General features: G+C 39.1%; 1 pseudogene; it reads left to right on the top strand.

The window, feature by feature from the left end:
* The first annotated feature begins 6302 nt into the window (after positions 1 to 6302).
* Positions 6303 to 9289, top strand: LOC149144276 (DNA replication licensing factor MCM4-like; annotated as a pseudogene).
* The last annotated feature ends 300 nt before the right edge of the window (positions 9290 to 9589 follow it).

The following is a 9589-nucleotide window of genomic DNA, read 5'->3' as shown; positions in this document are numbered from 1 at the left end:
TATGAGGTTCAAACTAGGCCACTTTGGTTGTAAATGAGCCACCATCCACCATTGCTATAGATGATTTACCAATCTCATCCTATGATGACAAGGATGTCCAACTATTTGTTTCACTTTGCATTAAAAGAGAAACCAGATTCCAGGCTTGAGAAAAATATGAACGCAGAGGATCATGAGTTTGCTAGCATTGATGAGATGGAATTTGAACAAACATATGACGTTGGAAGGGAAAATCACAACCATCCTGGTTGGCTAGGGAGTAAGTATAATAGGCCCAATTAAAATGATATTACTTTGGAATTTCATTCACAATATAACAGGGGAAGGTCACGTGAATTTGTTTTTAGGGATCACCAAATTTTGATAATTACCACCAGAAAGAAAAGGAATCTGGGTCTCCTGTCACAATGGAAATTGGCTTTTTCCTCTCTCCCATTATGGTTGTTCCTCTATATGAAAATGATAGAAACATGAACAAAAGTGGATTTCTTGGCAATGAAGAGCATCTTGGTTAAATATTACCAGCAAGATGGAATTCAAATGGTTTCCCAAGGATAAAAAATTCAGTTATCACCCATTGATTTTTTATGGATTGGCTTTTCCTGTTGATGATGATGATAGTGTGCTAAAGCCACATGGGACACAAACAAAAAATTCCATCATAGCCATTCACATCAAACACATAATGTTTTGGAGCCATGGTTGTATCCCAGGGATTTTTCCATTATCCGAAGGTATGATGGATCGAGCAAGGGTGAACTAGCCATAAGGAAAATTGATGTATGCCAATTTGATGTCTATGGAAAATCGCTTGATGGTATAGATAATATTGGTGTGGGTGTATAGAACAACAATATGATCTGCTCCTAGAGGATTTTTCAGTGAAATTTAGTCACACAACAGGAAAACAAAAGGGAGTTTTTTCCAACAATGAAATGAACATATGCCTTTCACTCGATTTCTCATTTCTAGAAAAAGAAACAAAAGATGATAGTTCACCTAAGGGTCATCAAACTTGTATGATTATTTGTGCAATTGGAGCAATGAGAGAGCTTGAGATTTTCCTGTTGACAAATCTGAACATCCTTGTGGATATTTCCATGATTGGTCATTTGTTCCTTGGTTTAAGAAGGATGAAAACTTATGTTGATGATATTCAAAATAAGTCTGAAGCAGTACGCATACAATCCCTTTAGGAAAACAATGTGGCAAGGAGCAGTGTTGACCATGTGCTCTTATCACTATGCCAGGATGAAGCTGAGTGGAACATATGGAGGACCACAACAATGTTGGTTCAAAGCCTTCCATGCCTCAGTGATAATGAAAGATACAGTGCTTTCAATGAAGCCACAACCAGTCATGGAAGACACCAATTTATGACTTTTGTGGTAGATTTCACTCTTGCCTACCAAGTGAGTTCTTGTAATAGTATGGAGCTTGTCTGAACCCTAGCAGTGGTGTTGGGCATGGAATCCCCCCACAACATGTTTTGGGGCTCAAAGCCCAAGTTTTGAGTACTATTGTTGTAAAGACTTCGCGAATTGCGGGCGCGGAGCGTGAATTGTATGGTAGAGTCATAGGGTTGTCTGCCCTAAGTTTTGAATGTAGTGTCGGCCTACCCATGGTCCGTGGACCATGGGATTGTTTAAATAGAGTGAGGCTCTAAGTTGTAAAGTAGTAAAAAGAAAGAAGAAAGTAGAAAAACCGAAGGGAGTCTAGAAGATAGTGAGCATAGAGTAAAGGTCTAAGTGCTTTGGGTTGTAGTAGTAGGAAGAGGCTCTGCAACTGAGTGTGCAGAGGCCTAGTAGAGTCCGCAGCTGAGTGTGAGGACTCTTGCAGCTGAGTGTGCAGGGTAGAGTCGGGTTTGTAACCAGGGAAAGAGATAATAAAGAGAAGTTTGATTCCAAATATTGTGTATATGTTTTGAGTTATTATATGGTTGATATCTTTTGCAATTGTACTATTTTATTTATCGTGCACACTTGTATGAATGATGAACACTGTTAAGTATAACTAAACACATACAGATAAGCTAAGTGATCAACTAATATCGGGTTTCTAGTAAGGGTTTGGGTAATAATGCGAATTGAGCCCTGAGTAGGGCTGCGCGAAGGTAGCATCACAGGCTGCGAGGTACTGATAGGTGCGCGTAGAGACATGCACGCAGGGTCAAACCGGGGACCACCGAAAATCACCAGACATCTCTAGGGTGCGGAAACCTGATTCTAGCACCCTCCCATACTACTTTGGGTGAGACCTCAGTTCGTGCTCTATGGATTGTTGCCAAAAGGGCCAGTAGTACCGGGATTTTTTTGGCTAAATCATCTCCAAACCTAGGTCAGGCCCCAACAAGCCAACAAATGGTTCCGTTGCTGGGACCAGGATCTGCATAAGGGATGTCTGATGTTGTGTCACTAGAATCCAACAAAGAAATAAATTGAAGGGTGCTTGGACAAGAATATTCACGAGTTAGCAGTGCAGGAAAACAGGAATCCACGAGTATCTAAGGAACAGCGGTTGGAGCACTACTTATATATGGAAATCCATGAAATTTTCTTTGCATCCTTTCCTTCTGAATTGTATGAGTGGATCGTGAAGCTAGAAAATATTCAGGGAAGGTGTAGGCTCGACAAACCAATCGTGTGGACTTTGGAATTAGTGCGTAGGCTAGAAGCGTCAGAAGATAAGATCACGCGAGCTGTGGACCATTGGCTCGATCGAATTATAGGAGGATTTATCACTGAGTTAGTGGTAGATACGACTGTCAGCTATAGTGAGGTGGAATGACACTTCCTCAAAGGACCACAAGGTAAGTATATTAAATATTTGAACACTTGGATTAAGATGCTATTGTATGAAAAGTGGGTTATGCGAATAAACTAATGTTTGGGACTATGCGAAGTGGGAAGATCTACAGAAATAGAAGTAGTGAAGAAGTAGAAACTAGTCCCTTAATTTCACCCTCACAGGAAAGCGAGGAAGAGCTCGGAAAAGTTTCTTTGAGAAGCGCGGTTAGTTTGATAAGGCAGCTAATTCCGCGCTTACCACCTCCACCTAAACCTTCACCCATCTCACCATCTTCACCTCCATCTCCACCCACACCACTTCTACCACCACCACAGTTCAGTATGGCGAGTGTAATCAAACTACCCGTATTCAGAGGAGTAGGAATGAATATCCGGACCAATTCTGGTTCGTGGTAAGGGAAGTATGGGAAGCACAAGGGGTCGTGGATGACAATATAAAGAAGGCTACACTGGTAAGCACATTGCAGGATCGCGCATTAACATGGTACATTAAGCATTCTAATGACCACCCGAAGGCAGGGATCGCAGATATACAGGCCGCACTGAACAAGGAATGTAGTAGGCCAAAGTTGGAGACACAATCTATTATCGGGTTTAAGGAGATCATAATGCTTCTAGGCAAGACTCCATGGGATCTAGATCAGAGACTGAAGGGTATGATTCGTGAAGCTAACATGACCTTAACAGATGGAAAACACCTCACATGGTTTGTAGCGTCACTAACACCGCATCTAAGAACGGTGCTGTCATAGTAGAAGTTATCCACCCAAGCCGAAGCTTTGGAGATTGCAATGAGACTACATGAGACCCCAATACAAGATCCTAGCCCGAGAGTCCAACAAATCCACACGCAACTGCAAAATTTGTGTTTAGAAATGCAGAGTTTGAAACAAGACAAGACAACTCGCTCAGAGGCGCACGAGGAGGATGGTGCATGAAATGCAAGGGCTAGGGGCATGACAAGGACCATTGTCCGGTTTTCACGAATTACTTGGCGGGAGGAGGGCCAATGCCGTTAAGACCTGAGGCACAAGTAGGACCAAGCATGACACCTGCACTATGGTGCGCAATCTATCAAATAGGAGGAAAACACACTACGGATAATTGTCATATATTGTAGAAGTATACGCAGAAGTCCTAGTAGTTGTGTTGTAATTTCTGCAGGTCGGTAGGCCATGATGAATGCACCTGCAGAAGCTATGAACTAATGATGGATCAGACTCCTACCTACAGGGTACAGGCCGAAACGTGAGCCCTCAACCCAAATGCAGGAATGGCGCATGTTGGATTTCAGGGGCGTGGACGAGGTTGAGGTGGAATGGGACCAAGAAGGGGTCGCGGAAAACTAATTTGTTACAATTGAGGAGGGCTAGGACACTATGCTCGTGATTGTACGAATCTGACGAGAACATCATGTTTATACTGTACTTAGTTTAATCATGAGGCAGAGGATTTCTGTACACTGATAGCAAGGCTGCACAAGAAAGGGGTACTCCAGCCTCCCCCGACTCAAAATTTGCAAATGATGAGGTTTGAGTTGCACGAAGAGGAGCTGAATGTAAAAATAGTGCTTAGAAGTGGTATCACGACACGAGATGATAGAGGTAAGTAGCCTGAAGAAAGTGCGTGGGTTTGCAAGGCTCCTACAAAGGAACCTGAATTTGATTTAGGATGCGCGAAGGAGACATTCATGGAAGCTAAGAAGAGCTTCATGGAGGCCTCCACTTTAGGTAGTAAGGATCAACTAGAACCAGGGATGGATCCTTCAATGCTCACTACCTTTCTGGAGACATGCATGAAACTGCTACGTGATAGCAAGGCCGTAAAAGGATTATAGGTACTTATCACTAGGTGCGCGGGGTCAGGAGAACTGTGCTTGGTCTGGAAACTTGGAAAGCATGCATTGTGCACAAGAAGGGAAATGAGATTGACTGCGCAAATTGGAGGGTATGAAATGGATCAGGTAATTTTGGATCTCGGATCGGACACGAATGTACTTTCAATGAAAGATACAGTGCTTTCAATGAAGCCACAACCAGTCCTGGAAGACACCAATTTATGACTTTTGTGGTAGATTTCACTCTTGCCTACCAAGTGAGTTCTTGTAACAGTATGGAGCTCGTCTGAACCCTAGTAGTGAATACATTTTCTGTGTGCTCTAGAAGGTGAGATCTGCTCCATTGCAATTGACAATCCCAAATCCTATATTTGAGTATGACTTGTGTGTTGCTAAAGGGATACCAAGACTGTTTGATAAGGTAGGTTCCATAAATGAGAATTGATGGTGGAATGCATCATTCCAATACTCTTAGTTTCAGTCTTCACATCAGATTGTCCAAAGCATAGGTATGAACAATAGCACTGGTGGCAAGACTTTCTTGCCAAAGATAAGCCTGCAAATTATACGGCCATCCAATATGGCTTCAAACCCTTAGAGCAGATATGTACCAGAAAGGATTATATCAGCAATTGTTTTTCTTATGCAAAAATGGTTCAGAGCTAGCAGGAGAATTGCAAGATTTTTTATGGTGGAGTAACCACTACAGAAACCATGTTCAAAGATACATAGAACAAACATGCAACAATCATCACTAGAGTAGATTTGCACCTAATGGTGTCTAGATACCCAGATTTTGGCTCAGCCTGGTAGTCATAGAGTCTCTAGATTAAAAGCACTCAGAGCTCAATGTGGCCTTGTTTGCTATAGTGATCAAGCATAGAGGGTGAGGGCATTGCCTTTGATAAAGTGTTGAGAATTTTGTGATTGGTGGATATTGAAGTCATTTTCATGGGTCAATGACAATATCTTGAGGTTCTCATGAAATCCCTAAAGGAGCACATGTCCATTGGTTGTTGAAGCAGGAACTACTAATAAAAGTGGAAGAAAGTCAACAACCCTCCCCTGAACATGTCTAGTCTCTCTCCAACATAATGCTCATTATAATGTTGTGTTTTAGTAGGACTGTAAAAAGAATTTCTTGGTAAATAACCTTAACTAATCTAGAAAGCTATTCCAATGCCTTAACACTAAAAGTTAATACTACTCATAAGCTGTAACAAGTTAAAACTACTAGTAGATGTAAGTTAAAACTATTCCACTGACAAAAATATCATACAAGTTTACTACATTCTTGAGAATTATGAAACTGTTAACAAAGAAGACACTCTATATCAGCCCCTGTATTCTGGTTCTAGCACTGATATAAATTGTGAGTTTTGTGATCAGATCATCCCTATGGTAGAACCAAACTCTGCCCAAGAAGAGAATGATAGTAAGTGTGATAAAGTTGTAAAGCTGAAGATAGACAGATCAACCACCTTAATCAAGCTGAAGAAAACAACAGTTATGTTTCTCAGTCCAAAATATTTCCAGGATCTAAAGGAGTGTATTACTTTGTATATGATAATATTTTCAATAGTACAACCTTCCCAAAGCTCATAACACAACATTTATATTTTGTGTTGACTACATTTAGCTGACAACCCCTACAGACAATGTAAGTAGAAGGTGATTCTTTGAACATTGATGCAATGAACATCTTGGATTATGATGGAGACCTTTATGGGAAGATGGTTATATACCCCCTTGAAGTTCTTGATATTTTTGATATAATTTTGATGGATGTTGGTGTTCGCCTTAAACCTTTATGGGAGAAGCACATATAGGTAGGCAGACTACAATCCTCTCAAGTTTCATGTGTCAAGTCTATATTTCATTTTCAGCTTATGGTTTCATTTGCATGGTTCTTTCAAATTGAACTCCCTATAAAATTGTATAAAATATTTATTTTTATTTACATAACTGCTTTTGTATTCAGGAAAGAATATTCAAACTCAAAGATACAATTAATATGCGAGATTTGAATCCCTCAGATAGGCTTTGGTGACCAGTGCATTTTTTTCTATGATATCTAATCTCCTTAGCCATTTTGTTCAATGCCCCTTTTTGGTAGAAAATAAGCTTGGGTTGTGTTGGCCTTGAAATCTAGATATTGAGAAAATTATTTCAGTGAAAGGGATGATTATACATTGTAGCTCAATAATTGCAGAAATCAAAGAGGCATTTTTCAGATGCCTTGTTTGTGGCTATGCTCCACCACTAGTGCCCATTGATAGAAGTATTCATTTGCTTGAGTGCAACTATAATTTTATTCCATAGTTATAGATTTTTACTGTAGTTTTTGTTTCTTTTTAATTTTATAGTTGCTTGCATAGAATAGAGTTTATACTGAAGGGAAAATAATTCAATTTTAGAGTGATGCATCATTGTTCATGATTTATTCATGCCATTGGAAGCAGTTCTCAAGCTCTCTTAGTGAATACTACTCATTTTCTATCAACATGGTTGTGTCTCAAAAAATGTTCAAAAATGAATTTGGAAACTCATGTTTTTACTCTTAACCTAACTACTAGATTGAATTGACAAACCTACTCGATGTGGAAGGCCAGAATGTGATGCTATGAACTTCATGACTCTGGCTCATAATAGATGTAGGTAACTGTCAATATAGTTGAGTTAAATAGTAATCTAGTTGTTGAATTTACATTGTTACAACGTTCTCCTTCTCATTTATTTTGGGGTCAGGTTTGTTGACAAACATATCATAAGGTTGCAAGAAAGCCCCGATGCCATTCCAAAGGGGGAACCCCACATACAGTCAACTTGTTAATGCATGAAAATATAGTGGATGATGCCAAACCTGGTGATAGAGTTGAGGTAGAGAGTGATTTCCGGAAATTGTTTTTTGTAGAAAAAATATTGTTGTGAAAGGAGTTTTGATCATGACTTGTGAATATTTTGCAGGTAACTGGAATCTTCAGGGCCATGAGTGTTAGATTAGGACAAAACTAGAGGACAGTAAAATCCCCTTTTAAGGTATAATCCTGTCCCAAAGTTGTTTTGCATGTGCTTGGATATTTGTTCTTCTTACTATGCATTATAAACGAAAGTTATAAATGTTGTTTGTTTGCAGACTTACATTGACTGCCTTCACTTAAAGAAGGAAGATTAGACATGACTACAAGAAGAAGATCCAATGGAGTGTGATGCCACTAGTGACAACTTTGCTTCTTTTCAAGAAGGCAATATTTCAGTTGCTCGGTATGAAGCCAAGGTATAAATTTAGTCTCATCTTCACCTTTTCACTGTACTAATACATTTACTGAATTCATTAACATGTATTTTTGATTTTTAGGTTGAGAATTTGAAAGAGCTATCATGGCAGCCTGATATCTACGAGAAGTTAACCAGGTTGTTGGCTCTTTATCTCTTTCATTTCTAGTAATTTCTTATACCTGTATTGTGATCCAACCCTTGAAGTTACTATTGTTGTTGGAAACAACGTTTTGCGGGAATGCCAGTAAAGTTAGCCACAGGTGTCACTTTCCGTGGTGACATCAACATTTTTCTTGTTGAGGACCCAGGTACGAGTAAGTCTCAACTACTTCAGTATGTACATAAGTTGGCTCCTTGAGGTATTTATACAAGTGGTTGAGGAATCTCTGTAGTTGGCTTGACTGCTTATGTGTCAAAGGATCCTGAAGTTGGTGAAACTATATGTTTAATGACTTTGATGTTGCATCATTGAATATTTTAATGAGCAGCAATGGAACTGTCACATCCATTGAAATGCTGGATTATTGATTAGTTTTTGAATTTAATAGGTATTGGAAAGTGGAGCACTAGTATTGAGTGACAGAGGCATTTGTTACATAAATGAGTTTGACAAGATGTCATATAATTCTCGAAGCATGCTACATGAGGTGGGATTTCCCTCTTCAAATTAGTTCACAAAATATTATGCATTCGGTGGTTTTCTCTTGATCAATCTTACCCACATTCTATTCTATTTCATACACTTTTTTGTCATTTCTTAATGTGGTATGCTATTTGAGGCAGGTGATGGAACAACAGACCATGTCAGTTGCCAAGGTTGGGATCATAGAAAGCATTAATGCTGGAACATATGTGTTAGCATGTGTGAACCCTAATGGTTCACACTGCAATCAAATATTTTCAATCATTAGCAATATCCAACTTCCTCCAACATTGCTCTCTAGGTAAATGTTAGTTATTTTTGTGGGCATCGTATGAGTCCTTACGAGGTTTTCTTACTTTTCAAATCCACAAAATTAATGGTTTACACCTGTAGGTTTGATCTAATTTACTTGGTTCTTGATAAAGCTGATGAGAAAACTGATCAACACTTTGCAAGGAATCTTGTTGCATTGCATTATGAAGAGACTGAGGTATTGAATTATGTATAATGCTTGGGATGGCTTCATATGATACTTGGAGGACATTATTCCAGTTTACATGACTGAAATTACATCATTTCTCGTTACAAGACCTAAGAGTGGACACATTCGATGTATCAACCCTAACTTCATTATATATCAATCATACAATACAACACAAACATCCCAAGATATTTGATGAGGCTACAAAGGATCTTACCCATGGTTATGTTGAAATGCGCTAGAGGATCTTACCTATCAGGTTTATTCTTTTGCAACACCATGGGCTTATGAAGCATGTCTTTGTTCCTAGTTACTTCAAGGTTTGCTAGTAAGCGTATGTTCACTTGACTACAATTGTCCTTGGAAAAATAACTTTATTAGAATCCAAACCAATTAAATTGCACAAATACGCTAATATAATTTTGGAATTTTCTTAATTTCTACTACATGTCTCTGTTTAAATTCACTTTATTGGTGGAATTCTCATTTTTTTGTCTGATATAAATCTGATTCTTGATAATGAAGCTCTTTGCACAGGCCCA

The sequence above is a fragment of the Pinus tabuliformis genome, chromosome X (genome assembly GCF_031772625.1).
Source record: "Pinus tabuliformis cultivar Carrire ecotype Pingquan chromosome X, CPIR1, whole genome shotgun sequence".
NCBI classification, from domain to species: domain Eukaryota; kingdom Viridiplantae; phylum Streptophyta; class Pinopsida; order Pinales; family Pinaceae; genus Pinus; species Pinus tabuliformis.
The sequence above is the reverse complement of the archived record's forward strand: the minus strand, read 5'-3'. Positions and strand labels throughout refer to the sequence as shown.